Genomic DNA, 21,619 nt, shown 5'->3' with positions numbered 1-21,619 from the left:
ACCATGACCAGCCCCATCACCATGGTAATCTGGCCACCCTCAGGTGCACAGCATGTTCTATTCCTTCTGCTTTTTGCCACTGAACTTTCAGCCCATTAGTTGCTGCTCCTAAGGGTGTCGCTAGCTCATTGGATTATTATGGCCCTCAGCTAAATTTGCCCAGTAACAGACTGCATAAAAGGCTTGCCTATGCAATAATAAGTAGATTGAGTTCTCTGAAACTGATTTTCGGAGGTTTCTTTTTGACTCCATCACCACACCTTCCTCAGCTGTTGGGTGGGCTTCAGCTGGACCTATTGAGCCCCCACCTCCCAACACAAAAGAGTTAGTTCCTATATTCAATGAGGTAAATGCCTACTCTGTGGCATATACTCTGAAACAACCTACATATGGTACTATATTTCTCATGAATGGAGTATCCAGATTATCAAGCAATCACCATAACTTATTAAACATAATAATTCATTAATTTAAAAATGTTTTTTGAGGCTGGGATTGTGGCTCAGCTGTAGAGTGCTTGCCTAGCACGAGTATGACCCAGGTTCGATTCTCAGCACCACATAAAAATAAAGGCATTGTGTTGTATCAATCTACACCTAAAAGTAAATAAATAATTTTTTTTGAAAAATGTTTTTTCTCCCCCTGATTACAATTTCTATGGACTCAGTAGTTATATTATACAAGAGAGAAACACTTCAATAAAGTCAAAATAGATGTATGCCTAAATAAAGTAATTGATTACTATTTGTATTTCCACTTTTCTTATTGTCTAGTAATGTAAATGTGTAGTGTTAGTAATGGTCACTTTGTAATTGAATACATATGTCTTTTTGATCCAATATTAATTATAGACCCAAATTGAACTAAAAGAGAAATGGACATCACTCAGAAGTTGGACATTTCACAGAACATATTAAAAAATTGAATTGGCTTTAATGAAGAATGGTGTTAGCAAATTCTGGAATGTTATGAAGAAGCATTGCATTAATGGATCAGATCTTTTTGAAAATAAAATAGAAGCAAATGTATGTATGCATGCTTTAAAAACGTATGTGTATATTCAAGTCAAACTACTAAAGTGTAACAGAAATTCATGATAATGAGTTTACTCACATCTAAACAACCTTTTTCATTTATGAAATTCATCACTATATATGGGTGATAGTAGGCAAGAAGTAAAAAGATGAATGGTTTCTCTACCTCCCTCCAGGGTTCTACCAGAACCTTTATATGAAGCATAAACTAGGCTTTGCCAATCATGACTGTGAACTTGTGAGAATGATGCATAGCTAGATAATCACAATGGCAATCAAAAAGTCAACAACTCAGCAGTGAGCAGTTTGTTTCAGTAACCTATGATGGTAGCAGCAAAAATATCATCTTAAACAATAGTTTCTTGTCTACAAAGTCAGCTCTGGTTCACACACATTATTTACACTGGGTTCACAACATTATCAGATTGTACAAGCTACCTGATGCAATCAATCTCTTATTTCTAAACAAGAATGCCGACTGGTAATATAGATATGAAATTTTGTGAATGGTACATTCACTACAGATCACAACAAAGGGGAGATAGAGACAAAAAAACAAGCTTCTGCTTTTAAAATCAAATAAATGATCTCTTCGATGCTAAGTTTCCATCCCAGCATTTAGGAAGCTATAATCTTTCTTCAGAAACATTTTTTTTAAGAATTAGGAGAGTTAGACAATAAAAGAAAATTAAAAGTATATTTTACTGATGCATTTTCTAAAAGTCATAACAGAATTGAGAAACAAATAATCAGTTACTGAAAAAAAATACCCAGAATGGGTAAAATGCCTATGTTAAAATGTAATCATTCATTTATTGAGTTGAACAGATATATTATGAAAGATTATAAGGACACCAGGGAAGAAAACAAATTTGAAGAAACAGTCTAAAAAATAGCTCTTTATGAACTGCATTCTTGGATTAGAAAAAAGTAGAAATTAAATATTTTTAAAACTTTGGTACTTACAAATTCACATTTTTTTATAAATAACTCCTGGATCAAAACAAAACAAACAAAATTTGGAAATTTCCAACTATATACAAGGTAATTAAAAGCAGAGCAGTTCATACTAAATTCCTTGTTATGTAACTAAACCTCTGAGAAGAATCTGTAAGCATGAATTCTGTAAGTATTTGAAGTATAAAAAGATGAAAGTAAGAAAATAAGAAGAAAAGAGGGGAAGAAGAAAAGTAGAAGCAGCAAGTAAGGAAATTACCACCAATTACTATAAAGAAATTAGAAATTATTGCCTGAGCAAAGAAAAGGACTAAACTATTTTTTTGATGAGCTGAGAATTTTAAAAATAAATGAAATAGTAATAAAACTAAATAAATTCTGAAAGATTAAAGTAAAATGACAATTGTACATTATAAATATAAAAAATATCACAAGGAAATTCAACACACAACTCCATGAAAATAACTTTGAAACACTAACAGAGATGGTCTTTATTTTTTCCCTAACAAAATATAATATTCTGAAATGATGGGGCATCTTTAAAGTAAAGGGAAAAATTTCAAACAGATGCACTGTCATACATGCTTTGGAGAAGTAATTGCAGTGAGCTATTCTTACACACTGAATATGCAATGGAGTAGAGAAGGGTGCTAGAGTCCAGCCTCATCAGTCTTTAGATCAGTAATGAGAATCATGACAGCAACTCTGGCATCATCAACTCAGAAGAACAGAGGACATCAGTACTGCCATAAATGATGAGAAGTCACGTAAGAATTTTGAATGGTAAAATATCATGTTTAATGTGCATGATCATGTTTCTGCAATGTGATGAGGAGAAGAGAATGTGGAATGGAGGGGAAAAGGTAGTAGTGTCCATTGTGGGGCCACTGCTGCTGGGAAGACATGAAAAAAATCTGAGGCAGGGCAACGTAAAAATAGAGAAGAATACAGAGATGGAATCAAATAAAAAAAGTATTTTAAAAGTTAAATTTGACAGTGCTTATTGACTGATTAGAAGATGTGATTAAGGTGCAGCAAGGCATCTGGAATTAGTGCCAGGTCTAAATCCTGTGTAGGTAAGGGACATGAAAGAGGGAAACCAGAAAGAGGAAAGTGATAGCTGGGTTTAGAGGAGAGTCAGAGAAATAAACAAAGGGAAAACCCCACATTTTTAGTAGTCTATTGGTTAAAATTAAAGGGTGTGTTTCTGAAATATTATGTAGCATAGTGAGTACTTGATGTATTGAACCATCTCTCAAGGTAGACATAAAAGCACAAAATGAAAAATCAGCATCTTTGTAAAATACCTCAAATCAAAATAATTACAAAATTCCAATTTTTCATGCAAAATGTGTTGGCTTGTATTCATTATAAATAAATTTAGCTGTAAGTTACAGAAAACCAAAAATGAACAATGGTTTGAATGATATGGAATTTCACCTTATGTAACAAGAGCAATCCTGTCCTGATTTGGCAATTCCACAGCTGACAAGGACTACAACTTCTTCTACCTTGTTCTATTAATCTCAACAACTTCCACTTCATGGTTCAAGCTAGCTGATTCATATTAACTCAATATGTCTACCTCCTGGATCCAAGAAATAGGGAACAGGAAAATATGACTCCTTCCTTGAAGTGGGCCTTACAAAAGTTGTCCAAACCAATTTGCCTTAAATCTCACTGTATTTCATGGATATTTGATGCTGCTTAACTAAAGGGAAACCTGACTATTTTGATTTTTATGTGAGGTAGCCAAATGTATACCTAAAATTGGGATAATTTTATAACACAAAAAGACTGGATTTTGGTGGACAACTCTAGAGTCAATTAGCAATAACAAAATGTTTGAATTATAAGATGTAGACAAATGTTACCAACTCAGTAACTCACTTTGTGAGTTAGTTAGTTAGTAAATCCTCAGTAATATTGTCTCTGCATGGAAACATTTAGATTGTAATTTCATGAATTGGATAAATTAGTTTATTTGTCTACTGCCTGAAATTGAGTTTTACTTTTATGAGTCTGTTTCATGGCACTGTCACATAAACACATTCCTTTGCATTTCCTTAGCATGCTTTTAGGTTTTATCTATTAATAATTGAAGTATCAAAAAGTTGCATTATATCCCATTGTTCTCTATTGGAAATTTGAGCAATGGAATTAAATGTAAGGTACACAAGCACATAGGCAGAAAATCTGTAAATAAAGCCATGGCAAATAATATAAAAGAAAATTTTGAAGGCCAAAGTCACAAAGTCAGGAAATGGACACAAATTAAGTGGAAGAGGAAGAACAATAAAGAACAGAGTTTCTCTGAAAGGAAGAAAAAAAAGATGACATATTGTATAAGTCAGAAAACATTAAAATGATCCCCAATGTCCAACTGACATAATTAAAATAGGATTTTAATTGCACCAAATCCTTTCTAATCACAAATGACATTAATAGTATTATGTTCCCTAAAAAGAGAAGTCTAAAAATATCTCTGGAGATAATGAAGCCATGTCTACAAAATGTGTGCCTAAATATTCTGCCAATCACTTAGGTTTGTTGATTTGTTTTATTGCCCAAACAATTTAGTCAAAACATCCCAATCAGACTGAGCACATATAAAAATACAAATACTTTAATTTAAACCTATATAGAACCTCAGGGCAGCTAAGCTAGGAAGAAAGATACAAAGATTAGCTCTCTTAATCTTCACTACCGGCATTCTTGCTTACAAATATAGTTTCATTCTAAGCACATAGAATTTAAAAAGAACATTGCCTAATGAATCTGGCCTCCTGTACAAAGAATAAAAAGGGCCATGCATTATAATGTACATTTACTTTGGAAATAGCAATATCAGTTTAATTAGATTTCCCTCATATACGAATGAGTGAAGTATAACACAAGAAGTATTTTTTTTTAGAGAAACATAATACATCTGAATTTTTTTAACATCTAAAAGTTGCAATTCAGAAAGAAGTCCCTTATATAGAATGCAATAATTACAACTCCTTCCTTTGAAAGGAAAATTACAAATAAGACTGAAAACAACATTTAATTAAAATCAGAGATTGTCTGCAATAAAATTTCCAAGAAGAAGAAAACATGCAATTCAGACACACATTTTAGAAAACAGCTGTGGAAATAGACCTCAGCAATGAAGTTTCTTGACTGGAGATTTTTGCATATTAAAAGACCAATATGAAAGAAGAAAATGACCAATAAGAGGAAGGAAACTAACAGACTTGGAGTCAACAGACCTTGCCTTCTATCGTATGGTACACAGTGCCTAGCTTCAACATCTCCCAGCTGATCTCACATAACTCTATCATGGATATTGATGGAAATTTTTTTGACCTTTGAGAAGTCTTGTAGTTCGTACATGGACACTTTGAAAATGTTTACAGAAGTGCAGATGCCAATATTTTCAATTCCCTGAGTTAAGCACCTTCTAAAGAGAGTATTTTACAAAATGCCATATTTCATATGCACAGAAGTAGGAAGTCATAATTACATGTACATGTTAAAAGGTGATTAAAATGCAGAGAAACAGAATACATCTTATTCTAGAGCAGTGTGTAAAATGGAATTTGAACAAAGGCATATTTTAAAAACTGAGTTCAAGATGAGGTGAGGTAGGATGTTTATTTTGGGTTAAAATAAGTTGTAAGGCATCAAAAATTTAATAGCTGTAATCTTTAAATATCAGACTTTTAAAAAGTGTTTTGTTTCTTAATAGATGTAGGTAAGTTCATATTTGTTGGAGGAGCTCAGACCTTAGAATTACTTTCAATTTGTGGTTCTTTTTTTAAAAATCCTCTTTATTTTAGCATAAGTTCCAAGAATTGATTATAATTTAATTTACTCAGAATAAAATATGTTCATAAAGTGATGGATAGAAAAAAATTACATATTTTTAAAATAATCAAGAATAGTTGCTCAGTAGTTTAAACAAATAAGGCATAAATGAATTGTATTCACTTTTTGATTAGCTACTGGAAAAGATAATTTTCTCATGTTGTATAATTTATGTGATTTAAATGATTTTATTCTTATAATGCAGATTTCCAAGAACCTTGATACTCTTGGATTTAATATTTGTAACTTCAGCAATTCCCAAGGGATCCAGTGATCCATGGCTGATAACAATTTGAAATTTTGCTAAGGTACTCATTTAAATGTGCTAATTGTGAGCAAAAATGGCCCTGAAGCTAGAAAAGTCTTTGATAAAAGTCATAAATGAAAATCAATTGAATCTTTTCAAAAGGACCCAATTTTGTCTTTTTTGTTTAACCTTAAGTGTTGTAACCTTAAGGGACAATGTATCAGGACAATAAGTTTAGTGATACTACCTTACTTAACCAACAGATCTATGCAACTATCTCAACTATGCTAAAATTTATCTGTCCCTTTCTCAAGACATTAAATGTACATTTGTGTGTGATCAGCAAATTGTACATTTTTATGTGAAACATAGCATTTTTAATATTCCAATATCAAGTTGTACCTAATTAAAAAACTTTCCATGAATGAAATATTCCAAATTGTGTTTCCCTTGAAAGTTTGAGCTAAAAGCAAATTCATTTAGTTGCATATTTTATGTAAACTCTTATGTGAATTAAACTGCAACAATTTACCTTTTGTCTGATTGATTCATAGAACACTATATTGAAGTTTAAAAATATTTAGTGAATACAAATATGAGATGTTACATACCTGGGAGACTAAGAGGTCTCTGAATTCAATAAATTCAATAAAATTCAGTACCTCTAGAATCAGGTAAAAATCAGGCAAAATCCTCTCCTCTTAGAGAGGTTACTTAACACCTCTGCACCTATTTCCTATAGATACTACCTGTTTCCTATAGATACTAACAATAATGTACTCATATGTTTCTGCTATTCTGATAAAGCAAGATAACAGCTAGCACAGTGCTTGACACATACTAAAAGCTTAGTAATTTTACCTTTTTTGATGTAGTCCCTCTGTCTAGAGATCTAATTTGTGAAAGCTGGTGGGCAAACCTAATTGACTTCACAGATTACATCTAAGCATAGTTTTGGTGTTTTCCTCAGTTCTCTATATTCTCTCATAAACAACTGACATGAATTCATTTGCCTGACACATAGGGCAAATGAACAAATGATGTTTTAGAATCAGAGATAGCTAGAACCAGAATCAAGCAGAAAGGAGAGAGAGAGAGAGAGAGAGAGAGAGAGAGAGAGAGAGAGAGAGAGAGACCGATAAGAGGTTATTAGAATGATAGAGTGGCAGATGGGTAGATAAATGGTAGGTAGAAAGATGATAAATGAATGATAGATAGATAGATAGATACATAGATAGATAGATAGATAGACAGACAGACAGAGATGGTCTGTATTAAGACTCAAATTAAGATATGACTGAGTTTCCTGGGGGAAATGAGCCTAGGAATAAAGAATATGTTAACTTAATGAAAATAATACTGATATTTTCAAAATTTGCCCAAACTTAAGTGCTTAATATGGAAACCTTCCCTACACATGCAGAATATAACATACAGTTTAGAAGCCAACTTCAGTTTCTAATTTGTTCCATATTACAACATGATATCAGTCATCTAATTATATTGGATCTGTGCTTAAAAATTTAAACAGTTATGATTTAATAAACTATTTCTTCAACTCCAGAAAATGAGAATACTTATGGGAGATCTCCCCCCCTCTTCCCTCATTCCCTTCCTCTCTCCCTTCCTTTATCTGTTACTTCCATGGACAGCCCTGTATAGCACAGTCTTTATAAAGACATCTACCAGACAAGTAAAACTATTCTCTTGCCATTCATTCACATATTTGTTTGATAAACTTTTAATGAGTGCTAGAGTGTCAAATGCAAGAGTGTTCCAAATTCTTCCAGAATGAATTTTGCTATCAACAAACTGAAGCAGGCAATAGACCTCCCCAACCCACCCAAAAGAGAGTTAAAGGTACTTAATATACTATGCACATAGGATGCAAAAAGAACAAAATCATTAGTTTACCTTGGTTTGAGTAAAGGGGACAATGTTATAGTTGATCAATGCTGTAATTGGAAAATATTGCCTTCAAATAATCAGAGCAATTTTTAAAGTACAATCTGCAAATTATTTTACATTTATGGAGCATCTGTTTTATCAGAATGATGAAGTTCAAGAAGAAATGACCAAAGTGAAAAAGTGTTTTGCCAATCAGTAAAACAAAGTATGTATAGAATCTGAAGGCAAGAAAACAAACTGGTAACAAAATATTGCATCTGTTAACCAAATTCTGAGCATCACTTTGCCCACCTGTACCTTGAAAATATTTCCTATTTTCTAAACAAATCAACTCTAGGAAAAAAAATGATCTGCTATAAAATCCTGCAATAAGAACTGAGATGTGCACTGATTAATTATTTAGAATAGTTTGTTTCTTTGCTTGTTTTTTTTTTCTGGATAGACATCAGTGATATGCTAGAGCCATATGGTTGTTAATTTTAGAAATTTTGTGAGCATATTTGAAGATAGATAAACAAAAATTAAGACTTATCACCTTCTAATAATTTTACTGCATTTTACTACCACCTGTGCCTTTGAGTGTTTTTTTACATTGTATGTGTGTTGTAAAATTATATGTAAAATTATATGTGCAGTTAGACATCTTTTCACAACTCCACACTATTTGAACACATTGTTAGTTTGAAATCAGCCACATGGGAAAATGGAAATTGACATTATGAAAATTGTTAAATGCTATAAACCAGGTTGGAATTATTGTTCATTTGATGGTCTAGACTTTTATGTGTATAATTCAGGTTAAATTGAAAAGAAGGTATCTACAGTCATTCTTGTGAAGAACACAAGAATCCAAGGAAATGGTCTTCCAATATTCTAAAATTATTATCTGATTCAGCAAAGAACTTACATTGAAGAACTAATGAAGTAGCAACAAATATTCTCACTGTTTTACTTTGGGGTTATAAATGGAAATTGAAATATCAACCAATATTTATGCTAAAACTATGCATTTATCATTTATGACCATGGAATTAACTACAAATATAAGAGTTCAGCAAAAATCAATAAAACCAATCTCAAAGAATCAATTAGTTATATGGAATTTACAGCAAAGAAAATTGTGAATTTATTATTTGCAATTTGTGAGAGACATATTTTTATCTGTAAAATTTATAATGATCACATATATCAACAACTTATATTTCATCTATATTTTTACATAATTAAAACTGATGAAAGAATAAAGTTAAGCCTAAAAATGTTAATACATAGGTTTTATATAGTAGGTTGAAGGTGATGAGATTATTTGTAATAAAATTAGTTATCTAAACCTTTCCCAAATTCCCAGTTCCAATATTGATCCTGCCTTCCTTTTATTTATACACTGTATACATCTCTTTTGTAACACAACAATTTCTACCTTAATATGTCTACCTATACTCAAGCATACACTGGTCCCTCCATGAGTTCTGCATCCGCATATTTAACCAACTGTCAATCCAATATATTTGAAAAAAAAATGTTAGTAGTGAACATTTACAGACGTTTTCCCTTGTTATTATTCCTTAAAAATTCAGTATAAAAACTATTTACATAGTACATTGTCTTGGGTATTATAATCTAACCCAAAGATGATTTAAAATACACAGGAGAATGTACATAGGTTATATGCAAATATTATACCATTTTGTACAAGGAATCTGAGCATCCACAGATTTTTGGCATCCTAAGAGGGCCCTGGAACCAATTCTCTATAGATTCTAAAGGAGGATGGTATAAATTATTTGGGAGTAGGTCTGTATCTATGTCATTCCCTGCTGAATACTCAGTGTTTATCACAACACCTGAAATTGGTCATTGTGGGAATATTTACACCAGAATTTACTTAAAATTCCATTAAGTGTTTGCCTCATGAACAATTGAATGAATAGAGAAAAGAATGAATCTTCTTGAAAGACTTTATTTTATTGTTATTTGAGTCACGGGAACTGATGAAAACATTAGAAAATCAGCCGGGATTTATCTGTGATATGGTATAGAACACTAAGTCACTTCCTTCATTAACAGCTTCTTCATAGAATTTAAACACTCAGAACCCTGCAGGGAAGTTTGCTCCCTCCTTTCTCTCTCCACTGCTTCATAAAGAGCTACCTGAACAGGGTGGATGCTACAGAGGAAAGAAGAAAGAGGAGAGAAAGATATAGAGAAAGAGAGCAAGAAATAGAAGAGACAGAGTCATATTGAATTAGAAAAAATTTACGTATCATACAATTTCATGTGTAAGTCACCAGTGCTTTAAAAAAAATCAAATACTTCTATTCTCCTCTGCCTAAACTTTCCTTTCTACATTTATAAAAATTACACTTTCATTATGCAGAAAACAAGAGGAAAATTTCCATATTTTTTCAAGATTCAGACAATTAAAACGTTACCTGGAGCTGTCTCCCTGATGACTTCCTGTCATGGGTCTGAAGAAGTTCTGGAATAGACAAAGGCTCTGGATATCAATGAGATTATTATTTTCTTTTTTTTTTTTTTTTTTTTTTAAAGAGAGAGTGAGAGAGGAGAGAGTGAGAGAGGAGAGAGAGAATTTTTAATATTTATTTTTTAGTTCTCGGCGGACACAACATCTTTGTTGGTATGTGGTGCTGAGGATCGAACCCGGGCTGCACGCATGCCAGGCGAGCGCGCTACCACTTGAGCCACATCCCCAGCCCGAGATTATTATTTTCTTTCTCAAAGTATTCAGTCAATTAATAATGGGCAGTACTATAATTAACAACTGTTTTTCTTTTAATGAGAAAAAATTTAAACTATGTATATTCTTACAAATTTAAGAAATGTTTTACACACTCTATCATGTAAATTTAAACTAAAAAAGTACATAATAAAAAATATGAAGAGTAGGTCATAAAATATTAAAATGATCCTACTCTTACTGATAGATAAATCTAGTGTGCAGGCATACTTTAGTTTTTACATTTTTAAAAGTTCTCCAATTAAATTCTCAATGCATCAATTTTATACTTTGATTGCCTTTGATTAAAAAATAACAATGGTATAAAGAGATCTTTAAATAGATGAATAAAAACAATTATGTCAAATTAAAGTAATATGCTTTTGATGTCAGATTTTGAATAGCACCCCTGGGCATTTTATCATGAGCCATTTTAATGCTAGTGTAAACTATTCATTATTTGAAAAATGCAAAAGATCATGTAGCTTTTTAAAGTAATAAAAAAAAATCTTCCAACTGTCATATCTATCATCAAGGGAGAATCACCGTGTCCCAAAGATTTCTTCAGAATTGAGATGTCAGTACTAAGAAGCAAAGTTCTTAAGGATGTGGAGTGTAAGGCATTCAATTTTCCCAATTCACATATACTTATTAGACCTGAACCTTGTTCTTTACAGACCTAATGCTGTGGGACCACAGCACTTTAATTTCTGATTTGATAGAACCAAAAACAGTGAGTGAATTCACAAAAACCTATGTGATAGCTACCAGAAGGAAGTTTTCTAAGCAGTAAAAAGTGTTCTGGAAGTATATTTAACTTTAATTAACAAATGAAAGTGAAGAGATAATCAGTGAGCAGAAAGATCTAGCTTTTTCTATAAACTCCATACATGCAGACCCAATTTCACCTACCAATCCATTAAAAACTAGTGGACAAAATGTGAAATTTCTGTAGTTTATCTTTGTGATTATAAACCTGTTAATTCTAAAGGCATTTTTTTTTCATTCCAAAAATTTTCCAGGAAAATGCAGACTACCTCTATAATGGCCATTATTTCAACATTATTTCCCTCAAAGCTATATGAGGCCTCCAAATTTTATAAATATAGCACTCCAAGCAATGACAACTAAATGATAGCTCTTAACACCTATATGTGATCTCTGATTTAGGGCATTTTATGTTAGAAAATTAGCATTGACAATGAGCATTTTAACCCAAGGAAGTGAGAAAAAGGAAGCAAGAAGCCATTGAGTGGCAGAATAGTATCTAAAATGAACTTCTGCATACTCAATGATTTGAAATAGCACCCTAGGCTTAGAAAGACCCCAGGAGTGTCTATTGAACGTAGGGTGATATGTGTTCTACTTCGCAAATACACAAGAAAACATGTTGCTAGGATTAAAGTATGTGTACAGTATGATACAGGGCTCATGGACAAAAAGTATAGAAGAGAAGACAATGATCTATGAATAAATTGCTCTTGGTTCATTAGTATGTCCCAATTCACAGCCAAAGAAATCCCTTTGGCTTTGTCAAATGAAAAATGTTGGAATTGTAGTTACATACTTGCAAATAGCTATAGAATTTAAGGTTTTTAAGTGATGTTATAAACAGTCAACACATGGTCTTTATCTTGAAAAGATATCTATACTGAGAAAGTAATGGGGTGTCATTGAACTGATCACCCAATTCATCTCATTAAGAACACCCTGGATTTTAGGGAGTCTAAGTGAAAGGAGAAAATAGTGTTCCTCCCTCAAGGGCCCAATGTTACTAGCAGTGCTATCTTTTCATAATTCTCAATAATTTATAGTGAATGATTTATATTTTAAAAGTGAATCAGTCTGGTTCTCAGTTTAGCTGAATTAGGCTTACCACACACACTCCCCTAAAAAGTAAAAATATTAGGTAAGTCAAGTGCTGTTTAACAAGCTGAAGTAAATAAAGCATTTGATTGTTCCACCATTTTGTGGAGATACATAAGTGTTTAGAGATAGATGTAAATTCTATGAAAAGCTGACTTGGCTAAAATGAAAAATGTCATTATCAAAAGACAAGCAAGGGGCTGGGGATGTGGCTCAAGAGGTAGCGGGCTCACCTGGCATGCGTGCAGCCTGGGTTTGATGCTCAGCACCACATACTAACAAAGATGTTGTGTCCGCAGAAAACTAAAAAATAAATATTAAAATTCTCTCTCTCTCTCTCTCTCTCTCTCTCTCTCTCTCAAAAAAAAAATATTTAAAAAAAGACAAGCAAATGTGGTCAACAACCCACTACAGCAGTATTTTTCACATATCATTGGACCACTGAATTGAGTTAAATTCAGAATCATAAAACACAGAGAAAAAAAACATTTCTTGGGAGGATTACTAATCATGCTTTATAATCATGACTTTTGCAGGCATATTGTATATTTTGTTAAAGGGAAGAATAAGTAACTATAGACTTTTTTTCCACTTTGACCAATAATTGATTGAATGGTATTGATAGATGCTATTTTTTTATTGATTATTTAAAGCATTACATAGCTCATGATATATCATCTTTCATACATTTGACTCAAATTGTGTTTTGAACTCCCATTTTCACCCCAAATACAGATTGCAGAATCACATCTCTTACATATTCACATTTTTACATAATGCCATATTAGTGACTGTTGTATTCTGCTACCTTTCCTATCCCCTACTATCCCCCCTCCCCTCCCCTCCCCTCCCATCTTCCCTCTCTACCTCCCCTGCTGTTGTTCAATTCTCTCCCTTTTTTTCCCTCCCCCTTGCCCCTCATAATCTCTTATAATTTTATGTATCATTGAAGGTCTCCTACTATTTCCATGTGCTTTCCCTTCTCTCTCCGTTTCTCTCCCCCCATTCGTCTTTGCTTACTGTAGTCTTTTCCTCATGCTCTTCCTTCCTGTTCTGTTCTTAGTTGTTCTCTTTATATCAAAGCAGGCATTTGGCATTTGTTTTTTAGGGCTTGGCTAGCTTCGCTTAGCATAATGTGCTCTAATGCCATCCATTTCCCTCCAAATTCTATGATTTTGTCATTTCTTAGTGCTGCATAATACTCCATTGTGTATAGATGCCACATTTTTTTTATCCATTCATCTATTGAGGGGCATCTAGATTGGTTCCACAGTCTAATCTTTAGAAAAATTCTTGAAATTAGCTAATGAAAAGGGGTTGATTCTTTAGAAAAATTCTTGAAATTAACTAATGAAAAGGGGTTGATTCTGATTATGTGCTATGTAAGAATGTTCACAAAAGGCAGCTCATTTGTTTGATTCTCTTATTTATTTTGTTTTCTAAGAATATGGTGATCTATAGATGGAACATTTGGAAAGGCTAGATTAAAGTTAGTATACAAATGTTTTTCTCTATGACTTTATATGAAAGTAATTGTCCATTAAAAAACCATTAACATATCCTAAAAGACATTTTAATACATTATAGTGAATTATTATAGGGAGCTTCATTTTTTACAAGTCTATCTTCTTCTACACATATCTATTTACCTGTGTGCATGATGAGAACAAATTAGTGAGCATTTACATAATTGTTTATCATTGAGTATTAGGGATTATTGTTTTAAGTTTATACTTATTCAAATAGCCATATCTTATCCTATAAAGTTACCACTGGAGGACTATTAAAATTTATAAATTGAACAAAATATTGAGGATAATCCTGATTATATTTAATACCTACTGTAAAATTTTTAAAATCCATATAGGGAAGGATGTAAATAGAAATTTGAGCAAACCTCCAAATTATTAAACTGTTGTTAATTTAACTTTTCTAAAAATTGATAATTAAATTATTATTTAATAATATTGTTCTAAGTCTAAAAATTGCTACTTGGTGAGGCTATGAAATACCCTCAGAGAAATTTTGATATAAAATCCAATTAGAAGTATACTGCTGAACAACTCATCTTAAAAACTGGAGGGAAGAATCTGGAGGAAAAATATGTAGTCACATATTTGCCCTTGAGCTTCTCAAGACACAATTCTTACAATAAAGGCCTTCAAGGGGAGCCACCAAGCAAAGAGTACCATATGTAACTCTAAGATTGTATTTAGAAAAGTAAATTAATAATAACAATAATAATAATAATAATAATATTATTTCAGGCTGACATTTTAAATATGAAAAATTTACTAGAGGATGTTCTAAAACTGCTTTTACTTAATTAATTCTCATAACAACTATAAGAGGCAACTACTAATGCATTTTAAAAATGGAGAGTCAAAGATAAGATAATTTATCTTAGGACTCTTGGTATTAATCAGTCGAAGTAGAGAAGACGGGGTTGAGAGGGTCCCCATTTTTTTTCCTGGACTCCGTATATTAATGAAATTCCCATGTGTTTGAGTTTTTCTAGAGAACTGGTAATTTGGGTCACAATTTTTATTTATACAAAGGATAAGAACCATCTTGGGAATGGATTGATCCCTTTCCAAAAGATTCAGGTGTGACAGGTTTGAACCAGGAGCCTTGGTATTAAGGGGTAATGGAGAACCAATTCTGATCATATCAAGAGACTTGTTCTTTGGATATGTGTACAAATCTAGCCCCTACAGACATTAGGGCCTATGGAGAGAGATTATTCGTGAACTAAAATGGACAATTCTTTCACTATAAACTGTATAAGACCTTGATACAAGACAGGTAAGAACAATGCTATTTAATATGTAATGTTAAGGTAAGACAGGGTAGGGAATTTAGTCACTTGGCCTTGGGAAACAGATTCCCTAGGAAGTTCAGATTATCTGAATTTTTCAAAATCTAAGTAATTCTGAGTTGTGTATTGTCCATTACATTGAGAAAATTCTGGAAACTGGGGACACATAGTTACTAAGCCCAAATAAATTCCCAGTTATTTACCAATATTGACAAGGAATATAGGAAGTAACTTTTAAAAAATTAAAATAAAACACACACTAAAAACAAACAAATTACAAGATAGTTTCTTATAAAGTTACATGTATTAAATAACCAAAGAATCTGCCTTTTCTAATTAGTTCTTCTTAGTTATACAAGACAGTAGATATAATTGCACAAGTACTGAATATATCTAATTCTAATAAGGACCCCAGTCTAGTGGATGGTGAGATTCACTGTGGTATATTCATATATGTACATAGGAAAGTTATGTCAGATTCATTCCACTGTCTTTCTTTTCCTAATTTCCCCTCCCTTTCCTTCATTTCCTTTTGTCTAATAAACTGAACTTCTGTTTTTCCCTTCTCCCCCTCCTTATTTTGGGTTAGCTTCTGCATATCAGAGTAAACACTGACCTTCGGGTTTGGGAGATTGGCTTATTTCACTTAGCATGATAGTTTCAAGATCCATCCATTTACCAGCAAATGTTAAAAGCTATAGATGACAAACCCAAAACCAACATCATTGTATACAGAGAAAAACTGAAAGCTTTCCCTCAAAATACAGGAACAAGACAGGGATGCCCACTTTCACCACTTCTATTCAACAGAGTCTAGCCAGAGCAATTGGGCAAGAGAAGAAAATTAAAGGGATGCAAATTGGAAAAGGAGAGCTCAAGCTATCTCTGCCAATGGCATGACCCATATTAAGAAGACAAAAAAAAATCCACCAGAAAACTTCTGGAACTCATTAATGAATTCAGCAAACTAGCAGGACACAAAATTAACAAACATAAATCAATTTTATTTCTATTCTCTGATGAATCAGCTGAAAGAGAAATTGGGAAAACCATTCCATTTACAATAACATCAAAAAACAAACAAACAAAAATTACTTGAGAATAAATTTAATAAAATAGGTTAAGGACCACTACAATGAAAACTATAGAACACTAAAGAGAGAAACTGAAGAAAACCATAGATGATGGAGAGATCTCCCATATTCTTGGATAGACAGAATTAATATTGTCAAAATGCTCAATAGTAGTAACCAAAAGTGATATACAGATTTAATGCAATTCCTATTAAAATTTATTGATATTCTTCATAGAAATAGGATAAGCAATTATAAAATTAATTTGGAAAAATAAGAGGCCCCAAAATAGCTAAACCAATCTTTGGTGAGATAAGCAAAGCAGTACACATAACAATATTAGACTTTAACTTATACTACAGAGCTATAGTAACAAAAACAGCATAGTATTGGCACCAAAACAGGCATGAAGCTCAATGGAATAGATTAGAAGTCACAGAAACATAAATACAGTTACCTTATCTTAGACAAGGCACCATAAATGTATATTGGAGAAAAGATAGCCTCTTCAACAAATGGTGTTGAGTAAACTGGAAATCCATGTGTAGTGGAATGAAATTCAACTCCTATCTCTCACCCTGCACAAACTCGACTCAAAGTAGATCAAAGACCTAGACATTAGACCAGAAGTTTTTCTCATAATGGAAGAAAAGGTAGGCTCAACACTCCAACATATCAGCACAGGAACTGACTTCCTTAACAAGACTCCTAAAGTGCAAGCAGTAAAATCAAAAACAATCTACCTTCTAGATATTTATCCAGGAAAACTGAAACCTTATGCTCCCAACAAAAATCATGTACATGAAGTTTTAAAATATCTTTGCTCACAAACATTGGAAAAACTGGACAAAAATAAATGTCCTTCAAGGGGCCAAAGAAAGCGTGTATACTGTGGTGTGTCCATTGGATGGAAAACTACTTAGCAACCAAAGAGAATGGACTAGTGATATATGCAATAATTTTATTGTTTTTTTTGTATTTTTATTATTATTTACAATATTTTATTATTTATCAATAATGTTCTGCTGAGTAAAAGAATCAAGCCTCAAATGTAGATGTCCATTTGTCTTTAATTCTCTGAAAGATATTGTCATAATAGGGAACAGATCAATGATTGCCAAGGATTACAGTTTGGGGAGCAAATGACTAAAAAGGAGAAGATGAGAAAAATTTTTTTCATTGATAGAACCCTTCTGTATGCTGATTATAATGGATGTTACATCAATCTAAACATGTGAACATTAATAAAAGAAGGCATAGTTTGTACCGTGAATATATCCCAAAAGATTTTATGTTAAAGTCTTGGTCCCTGATCTGGCATTATTGGGAAGTGATGGAACTTTCAAGATGTGGGGCCCATGGAAGGTTTTGTGCCCTTGAAGGAGCTTGCAGGAGGCTGGTACCTTCCTCTTTCTTTTTGTTTTCTGGCATGAGGTACATACTCCTTGCTATGGCCACTCAGTACCCTCACTGGAGGCATAAAAGCAAGGGATCCACTTGAACCTAGACTGGAATCTCTGGAGTCGGGAGCCAAAATAAACCCTTTTTCTTTATAAATTGATCATTTTAAGTGTTTGTTACAGAAATCTGACTAACACAATATACCACAAAAATATTAATTTTACTGAAGTATATAGTTTTAAAATAACCAACAAAAATTTCAGTGACCTTAGCATCCAGGTTGTTATTTTAGAAAAATTATTAATTTTCAGAGAAGCATTTTTAAAAATTTGTGAGAGAAAGGGAAAGAAATGATTATAAATTACACATCTCAGCATCAGCTCTGAGTCAATGTTATTAAAAAACAGAAAAGAAAAATAGACATAATTGCTGTTTCTCTTTTTGTATTAATTTATTTATTTTAATTAGGTATATGTGACATCAGAATACATTTTGATTCATTGTGTTGTGCACAATGAATTGTTTGCAGCACTTCGTTTCTCCTGTGGTAGACAATGTAGCATCCCACCATATGTACAGTCACACATATACCTAGTGTAATGATGTCCATCTCATTCCACCATCTTTCCTGCCCCCATGCACTCTCCATTTTGTATTCCATTTTGTATATATCCATAGTTTCTATATCCATTCATCTGTTGAAGGGCATATAGTTTGCTTCCACAGTTTAGCTATTGTGAATTGAGCTGCTATGAACATTGATGTGGCTGCATTACTAGAGTATGCTGATTTTAAGTCACTAAGTTTCTCTTAAGAGCAAACACCCTCTGTTTTATTTCAGCTCAACAAATAATGTATTGAATTCCTACTACACACTGAATCTCTAGTGGCAATAGAAATTTTTTTTTTTGATGTGGGAATTCATTTAAATGTCCTTTTTCTGTGGAGATTTGAATGAAGCACTAGATTCATCTGAGTTACTGGGATAACACATAGTTCAGCAGACCTTGTGTACAGTACATGATTTGTACTCTTCCTGAACTCTCTTCTAGTAGGCATACAGGACAAAGGATTTTTGTTTGTTTGTTTTGTTTGTTTGTTTGTTTTGCCCCTTTTCCTTGAAAAGCACTTCTTATTTACTTGATTTAGTTCCTTTGGCAAAGGAAGCCACAGCATACACATTGTAGGTCTTCATCCTTGATCCTACTCTGTGCATTTCATACAGTAGGTGTTCAGTAAATATGGGATTTAGAAGAGTGTGGAAGTGGGCTTTATTTCAGATTTTATTTCTTCCATGGAAAGCAGGCATTCGGCTTTTTTACCGTTATGACTCCTCTTTATCACATTCTGTAGAGCCACCTGTGTTTTTAGAGAAATCATAAACTATAAAAACAAGATTTATCTGTTGATAACCATAGGAACTATCCTTTGATGAATTTCAGTTTCCCAAAATTGCTTTGAAATCTTTTTATGCACTCATTTCTAAACGAGTAAAGGGTAGAATAGAGTTCCAATTAAAAGAGTTTCAGAGAGGAAAGTCAAGTCTTTTGTGACTGTTTTTATCACCTCAAATCCATTCTCACCCCTAACTCTCTATTCAGAGGTATAGATCATGGTTTGCAGATGAGTTTATTTATCCTACTCCTTCCTTATCTTATTCTTCAACCTCAGTGTTCCTGATAGAAAGTAGAAGTCATTTTCACAGAAAGGTTTTTTTTTTCACTGAGAGATAATACAATTATACCATGGTAAAGTACCCCTGAATCTGCATAATCAAATCCTAAACAATCTATTTAAATTGATAAAATGGAATTCTTTCCTCCAACCGCATACTTCCTTCACATCTGACCACTATTTGTTTAAAACACTTTACTCATATAGCTGTAGCTGTCATGCTCTTGCTTTTCTGTATCCAGTCTGCAAAACAGACAATGAAGGAGAGAAGGCAGCAGGAGTCTGGAATTTTTTATTTCTTGGATGGAGGGTAGGGATCCCAGCTATGTTGGGCACATTAAAGAGCAGGCCAGAAAGGAGAAGAGAAACTAATGGAGTACAAAATCCTTCATGATTTCACAGTACTAACCATGTCCTGTTTTATATTAAGGTGAATGATAGTGACTTTTATGCAGTCTCTTTGTCTCAGCTGAGAAAGTAACTTGTCCACAAATTTCTGTTTAATTTTCTCTAGGAACTAAAAATGGACATTATTATGATTTTTTTTTAAAACTGAAACTTGTCTCCAGAGTTAGCAAATCACTTTTAAAATAAGATAATATTTGTTTTCTCACCAACCTAACCTCTTAAAATGCATACTTAAAGCTTGAGAAGCTCGGCTTCCTGTGGTTCCATTAGTTCATGTCCCTAGTTTGAGCATTAACATGAAAGAATCTGCCATCTGACCCCATGGTGTCCCTGGCACTAACACCTCAGCAGAGTGTAAATGGAAGGTAACTACTTATCCTTGAGCAAAAGAGGATTGATGAACTGCACAAAAGGATGATGGATGGGGTAACGGGCCAGACCAGCAGTGCTTATAAGTGGTTTTCAACTATAATGGCTAAAAAATATTTTTCTTTCCTTCTACTTTGCTTCAAAGTTTTAATTCATCAGTCTTTATCTCTAGCAATTGTAAGTGCATATATTATGCATTAGTCAATAATTTGACAGGAAGTACTGTCCAAATTCCAAAAAGTTTGGCTCCTTTCCTGTACTCTCCCAACATCCTGGGACCTTCGCTATGATAGCATTTAACAATGCACCAGAGTCATTTTCTGTGGAGGAAGTGTGCTTGTTCTGCCATCCACTGCAGGAGCAGCTTCCTCTGGCTGTGCTTTATATAGAAAGAGCTTTCAATTTTTTCATCATAAGATCTTGATATTTGAGCTGTTTGCGAACAAAGCCTCTGTTCTTGAGCTGTTTTCTCTCAGCTGTAGGTATTAATTGACATACTTCATAAGTTCACAACAGCCAAATAGTTGCAAATAAAGATTTTTTTTTTCTTGTTTAAAATCAAGGAGGAGGTGATGAGCAGCATTTATTACTTACTTCATCATTTTGAGATTCCTTTCTCACAACTTTTATCCTCTTTCTAATGTCTTTTTTCTTCTCTCTGAGGCTTTGCTATCTTGGGGCATTGCTGACCCTGAAGGAGCTGCTCCTCCCTGGATTAATCAATCTCTAGAGATATTTAACAACTCACCTGTGAGCACAGCTTTATATTCGAACCAACCAACTCAGAACCCTTATCCACAACAACCTCCTTTATTGGTAGACTATCAGTTTTATCAGCTCTCATTCTCCAGACCACAATTCACCTACTCTAATCATCCAGGGACCAATACCAGATAATAAGGGACAGCTCCTATACCCCGAGAGCCCTCGGAAGTTGCTCAAACTAGCCAATCTGAAGAATTCATTTCACTCTACCTTGTTCATTCCTCCCTAAGAAAATTGTAATAAAACTCCTGCTGACATTTTCTCTTGTTCCTTGTGCCTCCTAACTAAATACAATGCTTCTTCACGTGACCCCAGCCCCATGTGGTGTGGTATTGCTTCCTGCTTCTAAGGAGTTGTGGGTACCTTCACAACAGTAATTTCTGACTACATGAATTATAATAGCTGATTAAGCAAATCCCAGTTACCTTTAAACCACTAATCTAAATCATGTATGCCTTTTCTTCTTTTCTTATAATTTCCAAAAGATAATTGCCAATAAACACTGTTTTTCCA

Source organism: Spermophilus citellus, assembly GCF_964194105.1.
Source record: "Spermophilus citellus genome assembly, chromosome: 7".
In the NCBI taxonomy this organism is placed as follows: domain Eukaryota; kingdom Metazoa; phylum Chordata; class Mammalia; order Rodentia; family Sciuridae; genus Spermophilus; species Spermophilus citellus.
Note: the sequence above shows the minus strand (reverse complement) of the source record.